The sequence below is a fragment of the Lepisma saccharinum genome, unplaced genomic scaffold (genome assembly GCF_977018435.1).
Source record: "Lepisma saccharinum unplaced genomic scaffold, izLepSacc3.1 HAP1_SCAFFOLD_201, whole genome shotgun sequence".
Taxonomy (NCBI): domain Eukaryota; kingdom Metazoa; phylum Arthropoda; class Insecta; order Zygentoma; family Lepismatidae; genus Lepisma; species Lepisma saccharinum.
The window spans coordinates 109,446-121,277 of NW_028142991.1; the positions used below are offsets into that span (position 1 = coordinate 109,446).

The window sequence follows — 11,832 nt, forward strand, 5'->3', positions numbered from 1 at the left end:
TTCTAACTACTCTCCCTACCATCACCGTGCAATCTGAGATAAACGATATTAAATTCCAAATTATTATATTGAACCTTTTAAGGCTTGACGCTCTGAGACTTTTCTGTGTTTGGATGAAACCTGTCTTCGGTTTCTTCAACATCCCCTTTTAACACTTCGAAGTCACCATGTTTATCCTTCACATGATATCGGAAGCATGTGAACCTGTCCTTAGGCCACAATGTTATACTTTATGTTCAGACAGAACAAAGTAAAGTGTAATTATTTTCTTTAAACAAAGAATCTTTGACAATATTTTTCAATTTTAGGGTTTGCATATGTGATTTATTTATTTCAGCATTGAAACAGAACTATTTTCATGACTCAACATGTCAAGCTATGTAACCACTGACCTTACTCCATCGACAATACCCAAACTAAATCATATACTGATAATGTCATAGTGAAAGTTCAAGATAACTCTTCGTATCAGATGTTACATGTACACAATAAAGTTGTTTTGCTAACTGTATGTTTCAAATTCACATACTAATAAAACAATGTATGTTTCATAACATAATTTTTCCAAATATATGCAACCACATAAGAATGTTACAACTCTCATAGCTCATATTACTGTAATTCCGAACTTAATCACAAATGATAAGCACTATAAGTATGTAACAATCTTTACCCATCAAGTAATTTTCAGTCCCATATCTGATAAAATATAGTAAGACATGTCTGCCCACTGCAACAATGCCTTTGAAAAGATAAAGATACATTACAGGTAAGTAATCAAATGATTAAAATAAAAGTCTACGACATTACAAATTTGAAGTTAACTTTAACTTCATGACATCACCGTGACATCTTCTGCGTACATGTGTACGATGCATGATCAAGCATGCTATCACAGGCAAAGTACAAATATGTGAGGAGTAAGCATGGAATGCTTCTAGACTAAATTTTCTCCTCCATAATTTCAAACATCGCTGCCTGAATGTTCTTTTACGAACATGTTTAGGATGAGTTGTTACTTTTCTCCTTGCACCTGGGCAATTGGTAAAAACATTCTTACTAATTTGTTTCAATTTAAGTTTGGTGCCTTTCCTTATTCTATCCTTCAACTGGACATTTGGAACACTTTGGGGAAACACCCCTTCACCTTGGTCTAGAATACCGTAAAACTTCTTGTCCAAAATCATTTGTGAAAGTTTCTTCTCTACTTGGTTTACAGGTAGCTTAATGCATTTTGAAACATAATCCACCTGAACACGAGAATAAGGTTCGATGATTCGACAAAGGTTTTGTTCCAACATTGTGTCATAAAGGCTGTCTAAATGTGCTCGAACAATTGGGCCATTTTCCAATTCTTCTTTAAACTTACCCACAGCCTCCTGAAAGTCTGCCAAAGATCTTTTATGACTTGCTTGAGCAACACACTTCATAGCTTCAATTGCACTTCCGGCATACTTCAGAGCCAGTTTCTCGCTTATGATCTGTGGCACATCTTCTGGTGTGTTCAACATTATTTTGAACAGCAGCATGTACTTCAATGCAGTCAAAGCTTTTGAGCTTTCCACACTATCATAGCCTTCAAATGCTTCACAGAAGTAAGAGTATGCTGTTTTGAAGTCTATCTCATCAGCAGCATGAAGAATGCCTGACTGCATATCAAGCGATGCTTGTAGTTTTGGAGGGCAATATATTGAATTAGCTGTACTCCGAGCTGAGGTAAGTGCTGCACGTGCTTTTGAAAGATTACTCAAGGCATGGTAAGTTTTACTTTCTAGAAGTTGAACCTCTAGCAATAACATTTTGTCATCAAACTTATTCAGTTCTCTTAATAAGGTCGATCCTAGGTGAAGAGCTTCAGTAAACATGCCAGTGTCAAAATACAAAGCTATTAGGCAGGCTTCCAAATACTGCCCGAGGATAGTATTTTTATCTTGTTTTGTACACTCAATGCATTCCTTGCACAACTGAACTTTACTGCCAATGTTGGCTTCCAGATCCAAGAACATGTCAACCAGAGCACGGACCAATTTTGCTGCCTTCGCCTTACTAATGGTGCAGAGGAAGGGTCTCGTCTGCTTAATAAGTTCAGACAGTTCTTTTGCTTTGCCATCTTTCTTGTAAGTCTCTCCTAGTTTCAAGATACGTTGTTCTTTGACACAAATTGCATCTTCTTCACTTTCATCTCCCTGTTCTTGCAGAAGCCTGGACTTATCATATATTTCCTCTAACTTATCTGAGGTTGACATTAACTGGGCTCTTTTCACACATATAGCCGCCATTTTTGTCTTTTCGCCCACCTCGAGTTCATCTTTGATCTCTTCTCTAAGCTCTGTACAAGTAGCTTCGATTTCACCTCTGAACACTCTGACTTCTGAGATACTAGTTTCAATAATATCATTCAGCTCTGTCAATTGAGCATCAGTCTTTTCCTGATTAGCTTTGAGATCCTCCTGATTAGCTTTGAGATCCTCCTGATTAGCTTTGAGATCCTCCTGATTAGCTTTGAGCTCTGTTTGGCCATCCTTGATAGCACTGAGAGCAGCCATAACATCTGCCAAGCAGAAATCACCCTTTGGATCTGACATATTTAAAGGTAAAAACACCTAACCTCAGAAACCAGAACAAGAAGCAAAACAATACAAAGATTATTATAAGCTTGAACCTTTTCAACTAATCACCTGACGTCTCATAATCTTAAATATATAACGACTTTGTCAGTATAATTCAAACTCAGTATCAGCACAATAGGTAGCTATGGTGCTATGTTGAAAAGGAAATTTAAATGTACATATACTGATAACTTTATAATTATTATATTGATAAAAATAAAAAAAAACTAGAAACAACATAAATTACAATAGCATCCAATTATGCATATGTTTACAATAACATTTATAATATATCAATGCTATACATTTAAAAAATATATCTTTGTTATCTCCTTCCAGGATAAAGCAAGTCTTTGTATCTACAATTCTGAGCTTCAATTTTGTAAATTCATCATCTGATCAGATCACCTCCAAACATAGAACATATAACTGTCACTCTATGCGACCTTCCTCCAAGCACTCATTTGAGGAACTGTAACATTTACAAGCCTGATCGTTAAGGAAGATGAAAACAGATACCTATTCACTGCTTCCAATTCAACATGGCATCTATTATACACATCAGTGTCATTTCACAACGTTCGATTCTTTATAAGATTATATCATATTCAAAGTTCATTCGAGTCATAAAAGGCTTCTATATAACTTAAACATCCAAGTTATTATAACATTGCCCAGTTTAATGCTTTAAAAGCAACAATTATTGTACAAATATATCACCATTCCATATTGCTAAATCTGTACTCATCTTTCTTACATCCTCAGATCCATTTTAAAGTCACCGACAACTAGTATTAGAGCAACTAGTTCAAGCCAGATTTTTTAGTATGAGTTATCTTCAATTGTTTTTTTTGTTTTATATTTTTGTCCATAAGTGCTTAACAGCTTGAATGTTTGTGTAGTAAATGTACATATTTGCTCTGTTACAGCTATTTTACTATGTATATCACAATATACTTATCTAATGATTACAATTACCATTTTTTGAATGTTGATACAAAATACCAAGTATGACATCATATTACACATTGAACAATTTTAAAGAGTTGACCTTTGTATATAAACCTTGATGCCAATGCAAATGTACATAATTTCAATAAATTTAATTATAAATTTGAATGTATCATATCTTTCTTGTCTGAAAGAACACATATGATTTAAAATATTTGTTTTTTATTTTGTCAGTCAAAAATAACTGTTATGAATATGAATTCAACATATTGCACAATTTGATAATTTTGTCATTATATCAAATTGGCTTTTTAAACATCATATTTAATAAAATTAGTTTAAATAATAATTTCAGACATTTAATTGCATTATATGAATAAATTTTGAGTAATCATTTGACTAAATTATTATAAATATTGCACAAATGTGAAACTTTGGACTTAGCCTAACCATTTTCAAATGTAGTTATGACAATGTATTATTTTTATTGTCATACGTTTTTGACCTTATCTGGAACATCCTTTCTGAAAATTTGAAAATTCTTAAAAAATTCGTCCAAAATCTTGATGTCTCCAATCTCTTGTTTTGTACGTTTTTTCCACGTGTCTTGACATCCAATGTATCCCTGCAAAGTTTGGTGAAGATCTGAGTATGTAGTTTTTGACCTTATATGGAACCTCCCATCTGAAAATTTGAAAATTCTTAAAAAATTCGACCAAAATCTTGATGTCTCCAATCCTATGATTTGTATGTTTTTTCCACGTGTCTTGACATCCAATGTATCCATGCAAAGTTTGGTGAAGATCTGAGTATGTAGTTTTTGACCTTATCTGGAACCTCCCATCTGAAAATTTGAAAATTTTTAAAAAATTCGTCCAAAATCTTGATGTCTCCAATCTCTTGTTTTGTACGTTTTTTCCACGTGTCTTGACCTCCAATGTATCCCTGCAATGTTTGGTGAAGATCTGAGTATGTAGTTTTTGACCTTATATGGAACCTCCAATCTGAAAATTTGAAAATTCTTAAAAAATTTGACCAAAATCTTGATGTCCCCAATCCTATGTTTTGTATGTTTTTTCCACGTGTCTTGACATCCAATGTATCCCTGCAAAGTTTGGTGAAGATCTGAGTATGTCGTTTTTGACCTTATCTGGAACATCCTTTCTGAAAATTTGAAAATCCTTAAAAAATTCGTTCAAAATCTTGATGTCTCCAATCTCTTGTTTTGTACGTTTTTTCCACTTTTCTTGACATCCAATGTATCCCTGCAATGTTTGGTGAAGATCTGAGTATATAGTTTTTGACCTTATATGGAACCTGCTATCTGAAAATTTGAAAATTCTTAAAAAATTTGACCAAAATCTTGATATCCCCAATCCTATGTTTTGTATGTTTTTTCCACGTGTCTTGACATCCAATGTATCCCTGCAAAGTTTGGTGAAGATCTGAGTATGTAGTTTTTGACCTTATCTGGAACCTCCTATCTGAAAATTTGAAAATTTTTAAAAAATTCGTCCAAAATCTTGATGTCTTCAATCTCTTGTTTTGTACGTTTTTTCCACGTGTCTTGACCTCCAATGTATCCCTGCAAAGTTTGGTGAAGATCTGAGTATGTCGTTTTTGACCTTATCTGGAACATCCTTTCTGAAAATTTGAAAATTCTTAAAAAATTCGTCCAAAATCTTGATGTCTCCAATCTCTTGTTTTGTACGTTTTTTCCACGTGTCTTGACATCCAATGTATCCCTGCAAAGTTTGGTGAAGATCTGAGTATGTAGTTTTTGACCTTATATGGAACCTCCTTTCTGAAAATTTGAAAATTCTTAAAAAATTCGTCCAAAAATTGATGTCTCCAATCTCTTGTTTTGTACGTTTTTTCCACGTGTCTTGACATCCAATGTATCCCTGCAAAGTTTGGTGAAGATCTGAGTATGTAGTTTTTGACCTTATATGGAACCTCCCATCTGAAAATTTGAAAATTCCTAAAAAATCCGTCTAAAATCTTGATGTCTCCACTCTCTTGTTTTGTACTTTTTTTCCACGTGTCTTGACATCCAATGTATCCCTGCAAAGTTTGGTGAAGATCTGAGTATGTAGTTTTTGACCTTATATGGAACCTCCTTTCTGAAAATTTGAAAATTCTTAAAAAATTCGACCAAAATCTTGATGTCTCGAATCCTATGTTTTGTATGTTTTTTCCACGTGTCTTGACATCCAATGTATCCATGCAAAGTTTTGTGAAGATCTGAGTATGTAGTTTTTGACCTTATATGGAACCTCCTATCTGAAAATTTGAGAATTCTTGAAAAATTCGTCCAAAATCTTGATGTCTCCAATCTCTTGTTTTGTACGTTTTTTCCACGTGTCTTGTCATGCAAAGTATCCCTGCAACGTTTGGTGAAGATCTGAGTATTTAGTTTTTGACCTTATCTGGAACCTCCTATCTGAAAATTTGAAAATTCTTAAAAAATTCGTCCAAAATCTTGATGTCTCCAATCTCTTGTTTTGTACGTTTTTTCCACGTTTCTTGACATCCAATGTATCCCTGCAATGTTTGGTGAAGATCTGAGTATGTAGTTTTTGACCTTATATGGAACCTCCTATCTGAAAATTTGGAAATTCTTAAAAAATTTGACCAAAATCTTGATATCCCCAATCCTATGTTTTGTATGTTTTTTCCACGTGTCTTGACATCCAATGTATCCCTGCAATGTTTGGTGAAGATCTGAGTATGTAGTTTTTGACCTTATCTGGAACCAATCTGAAAATTTGAAAATTTTTAAAAAATTCGTCCAAAATCTTGATGTCTTCAATCTCTAGTTTTGTACGTTTTTTCCACGTGTCTTGACCTCCAATGTATCCCTGCAAAGTTTGGTGAAGATCTGAGTATGTCGTTTTTGACCTTATCTGGAACATCCTTTCTGAAAATTTGAAAATTCTTAAAAAATTCGTCCAAAATCTTGATGTCTCCAATCTCTTGTTTTGTACGTTTTTTCCACGTGTCTTGACATCCAATGTATCCCTGCAAAGTTTGGTGAAGATCTGAGTATGTAGTTTTTGACCTTATATGGAACCTCCTTTCTGAAAATTTGAAAATTCTTAAAAAATTCGTCCAAAATCTTGATGTCCCCAATCTCTTGTTTTGTACGTTTTTTCCACGTGTCTTGACATCCAATGTATCCATGCAAAGTTTGGTGAAGATCTGAGTATGTCGTTTTTGACCTTATCTGGAACCTCCCATCTGAAAATTTGAAAATTCTTAAAAAATTCGTCGAAAATCTTGATGTCTCCAATCTCTTGTTTTGTACGTTTTTTCCACGTGTCTTGACATGCAAAGTATCCCTGCAACGTTTGGTGAAGATCTGAGTATGTAGTTTTTGACCTTATCTGGAACCTCCTATCTGAAAATTTGAAAATTCTTCAAAAATTCGTCCAAAATCTTGATGTCTCCAATCTCTTGTTTTGTACGTTTTTTCCACGTTTCTTGACATCCAATGTATCCCTGCAATGTTTGGTGAAGATCTGAGTATGTAGTTTTTGACCTTATATGGAGCCTCCTATCTGAAAATTTGAAAATTCTTAAAAAATTTGACCAAAATCTTCATATCCCCAATCCTATGTTTTGTATGTTTTTTCCACGTGTCTTGACCTCCAATGTATCCCTGCAAAGTTTGGTGAAGATCTGAGTATGTAGTTTTTGACTTTATCTGGAACCTCCTATCTGAAAATTTGAAAATTTTTAAAAAAATCGTCCAAAATCTTGATGTCTTCAATCTCTTGTTTTGTACGTTTTTTCCACGTGTCTTGACCTCCAATGTATCCCTGCAAAGTTTGGTGAAGATCTGAGTATGTAGTTTTTGACCTTATCTGGAACATCCTCTCTGAAAATTTGAAAATTCTTAAAAAATTCCTCCAAAATCTTGATGTCTCCAATCTCTTGTTTTGTACGTTTTTTTAACGTGTCTTGACATCCAATGTATCCCTGCAAAGTTTGGTGAAGATCTGAGTATGTAGTTTTTGACCTTATATGGAACCTCCTTTCTGAAAATTTGAAAATTCTTAAAAAATTCGTCCAAAATCTTGATGTCTCCAATCTCTTGTTTTGTACGTTTTTTCCACGTGTCTTGACATCCAATGTATCCCTGCAAAGTTTGGTGAAGATCTGAGTATGTAGTTTTTGACTTTATATGGAACCTCCCATCTGAAAATTTGAAAATTCCTAAAAAATCCGTCTAAAATCTTGATGTCTCCACTCTCTTGTTTTGTACTTTTTTTCCACGTTTCTTGACATCCAATGTATCCCTGCAAAGTTTGGTGAAGATCTGAGTGTGTAGTTTTTGACCTTATATGGAACCTCCTTTCTGAAAATTTGAAAATTCTTAAAAAATTCGACCAAAATCTTGATGTCTCCAATCCTATGTTTTGTATGTTTTTTCCACGTGTCTTGACATCCAATGTATCCATGCAAAGTTTGGTGAAGATCTGAGTATGTAGTTTTTGACCTTATATGGAACCTCCTATCTGAAAATTTGAGAATTCTTGAAAAATTCGTCAAAAATCTTGATGTCTCCAATCTCTTGTTTTGTACGTTTTTTCCACGTGTCTTGACATACAATGTATCCCTGCAAAGTTTGGTGAAGATCTGAGTATGTAGTTTTTGACCTTATCTGGAACCTCCCATCTGAAAATTTGAAAATTCCTAAAAAATCCGTCCAAAATCTTGATGACCTCAATCTCTTGTTTTGTACGTTTTTTCCACGTGTCTTGACATCCAATGTATCCCTGCAATGTTTGGTGAATATCTGAGTATGTAGTTTTTGACCTTATATGGAACCTCTATCTGAAAATTTGAAAATTCTTAAAAATATTTGACCAAAATCTTGATGTCCCCAATCCTATGTTTTGTATGATTTTTCCACGTGTCTTGACATCCAATGTATTTCTGCAAAGTTTGGTGAAGATCTGAGTATGTCGTTTTTGACCTTATCTGGAACATCCTTTCTGAAAATTTGAAAATTCTTAAAAAATTCGTCCAAAATCTTGATGTCTCCAATCTCTTGTTTTGTACGTTTTTTCCACGTGTCTTGACATCCAATGTATCCCTGCAAAGTTTGGTGAAGATCTGAGTATGTAGTTTTTGACCTTATATGGAACCTCCCATCTGAAAATTTGAAAATTCTTAAAAAATTCGACCAAAATCTTGATGTCTCCAATCCTATGTTTTGTATGTTTTTTCCACGTGTCTTGACATCCAATGTATCCATGCAAAGTTTGGTGAAGATCTGAGTATGTAGTTTTTGACCTTATCTGGAACCTCCCATCTGAAAATTTGAAAATTTTTAAAAAATTCGTCCAAAATCTTGATGTCTCCAATCTCTTGTTTTGTACGTTTTTTCCACGTGTCTTGACCTCCAATGTATCCCTGCAATGTTTGGTGAAGATCTGAGTATGTAGTTTTTGACCTTATATGGAACCTCCAATCTGAAAATTTGAAAATTCTTAAAAAATTTGACCAAAATCTTGATGTCCCCAATCCTATGTTTTGTATGTTTTTTCCACGTGTCTTGACATCCAATGTATCCCTGCAAAGTTTGGTGAAGATCTGAGTATGTCGTTTTTGACCTTATCTGGAACATCCTTTCTGAAAATTTGAAAATCCTTAAAAAATTCGTCCAAAATCTTGATGTCTCCAATCTCTTGTTTTGTACGTTTTTTCCACGTTTCTTGACATCCAATGTATCCCTGCAATGTTTGGTGAAGATCTGAGTATATAGTTTTTGACCTTATATGGAACCTCCTATCTGAAAATTTGAAAATTCTTAAAAAATTTGACCAAAATCTTGATATCCCCAATCCTATGTTTTGTATGTTTTTTCCACGTGTCTTGACATCCAATGTATCCCTGCAAAGTTTGGTGAAGATCTGAGTATGTAGTTTTTGACCTTATCTGGAACCTCCTATCTGAAAATTTGAAAATTTTTAAAAAATTCGTCCAAAATCTTGATGTCTTCAATCTCTTGTTTTGTACGTTTTTTCCACGTGTCTTGACCTCCAATGTATCCCTGCAAAGTTCGGTGAAGATCTGAGTATGTCGTTTTTGACCTTATCTGGAACATCCTTTCTGAAAATTTGAAAATTCTTAAAAAATTCGTCCAAAATCTTGATGTCTCCAATCTCTTGTTTTGTACGTTTTTTCCACGTGTCTTGACATCCAATGTATCCCTGCAAAGTTTGGTGAAGATCTGAGTATGTAGTTTTTGACCTTATATGGAACCTCCTTTCTGAAAATTTGAAAATTCTTAAAAAATTCGTCCAAAATCTTGATGTCTCCAATCTCTTGTTTTGTACGTTTTTTCCACGTGTCTTGACATCCAATGTATCCCTGCAAAGTTTGGTGAAGATCTGAGTATGTAGTTTTTGACCTTATATGGAACCTCCCATCTGAAAATTTGAAAATTCCTAAAAAATCCGTCTAAAATCTTGATGTCTCCACTCTCTTGTTTTGTACTTTTTTTCCACGTGTCTTGACATCCAATGTATCCCTGCAAAGTTTGGTGAAGATCTGAGTATGTAGTTTTTGACCTTATATGGAACCTCCTTTCTGAAAATTTGAGAATTCTTGAAAAATTCGTCCAAAATCTTGATGTCTCCAATCTCTTGTTTTGTACGTTTTTTCCACGTGTCTTGTCATGCAAAGTATCCCTGCAACGTTTGGTGAAGATCTGAGTATTTAGTTTTTGACCTTATCTGGAACCTCCTATCTGAAAATTTGAAAATTCTTAAAAAATTCGTCCAAAATCTTGATGTCTCCAATCTCTTGTTTTGTACGTTTTTTCCACGTTTCTTGACATCCAATGTATCCCTGCAATGTTTGGTGAAGATCTGAGTATGTAGTTTTTGACCTTATATGGAACCTCCTATCTGAAAATTTGGAAATTCTTAAAAAATTTGACCAAAATCTTGATATCCCCAATCCTATGTTTTGTATGTTTTTTCCACGTGTCTTGACATCCAATGTATCCCTGCAATGTTTGGTGAAGATCTGAGTATGTAGTTTTTGACCTTATCTGGAACCAATCTGAAAATTTGAAAATTTTTAAAAAATTCGTCCAAAATCTTGATGTCTTCAATCTCTAGTTTTGTACGTTTTTTCCACGTGTCTTGACCTCCAATGTATCCCTGCAAAGTTTGGTGAAGATCTGAGTATGTCGTTTTTGACCTTATCTGGAACATCCTTTCTGAAAATTTGAAAATTCTTAAAAAATTCGTCCAAAATCTTGATGTCTCCAATCTCTTGTTTTGTACGTTTTTTCCACGTGTCTTGACATCCAATGTATCCCTGCAAAGTTTGGTGAAGATCTGAGTATGTAGTTTTTGACCTTATATGGAACCTCCTTTCTGAAAATTTGAAAATTCTTAAAAAATTCGTCCAAAATCTTGATGTCCCCAATCTCTTGTTTTGTACGTTTTTTCCACGTGTCTTGACATCCAATGTATCCATGCAAAGTTTGGTGAAGATCTGAGTATGTCGTTTTTGACCTTATCTGGAACCTCCCATCTGAAAATTTGAAAATTCTTAAAAAATTCGTCGAAAATCTTGATGTCTCCAATCTCTTGTTTTGTACGTTTTTTCCACGTGTCTTGACATGCAAAGTATCCCTGCAACGTTTGGTGAAGATCTGAGTATGTAGTTTTTGACCTTATCTGGAACCTCCTATCTGAAAATTTGAAAATTCTTCAAAAATTCGTCCAAAATCTTGATGTCTCCAATCTCTTGTTTTGTACGTTTTTTCCACGTTTCTTGACATCCAATGTATCCCTGCAATGTTTGGTGAAGATCTGAGTATGTAGTTTTTGACCTTATATGGAGCCTCCTATCTGAAAATTTGAAAATTCTTAAAAAATTTGACCAAAATCTTCATATCCCCAATCCTATGTTTTGTATGTTTTTTCCACGTGTCTTGACCTCCAATGTATCCCTGCAAAGTTTGGTGAAGATCTGAGTATGTAGTTTTTGACTTTATCTGGAACCTCCTATCTGAAAATTTGAAAATTTTTAAAAAAATCGTCCAAAATCTTGATGTCTTCAATCTCTTGTTTTGTACGTTTTTTCCACGTGTCTTGACCTCCAATGTATCCCTGCAAAGTTTGGTGAAGATCTGAGTATGTAGTTTTTGACCTTATCTGGAACATCCTCTCTGAAAATTTGAAAATTCTTAAAAAATTCCTCCAAAATCTTGATGTCTCCAATCTCTTGTTTTGTACGTTTTTTT

The 11,832-nt window shown here is 34.1% G+C and overlaps 1 pseudogene; it reads right to left on the reverse strand.

Annotated features, from left to right (window-relative positions):
* Positions 1–1,019: 1,019 nt before the first annotated feature.
* LOC145982505 (26S proteasome non-ATPase regulatory subunit 11 pseudogene) lies at positions 1,020–2,246 on the reverse strand (annotated as a pseudogene).
* Positions 2,247–11,832: the final 9,586 nt, after the last annotated feature.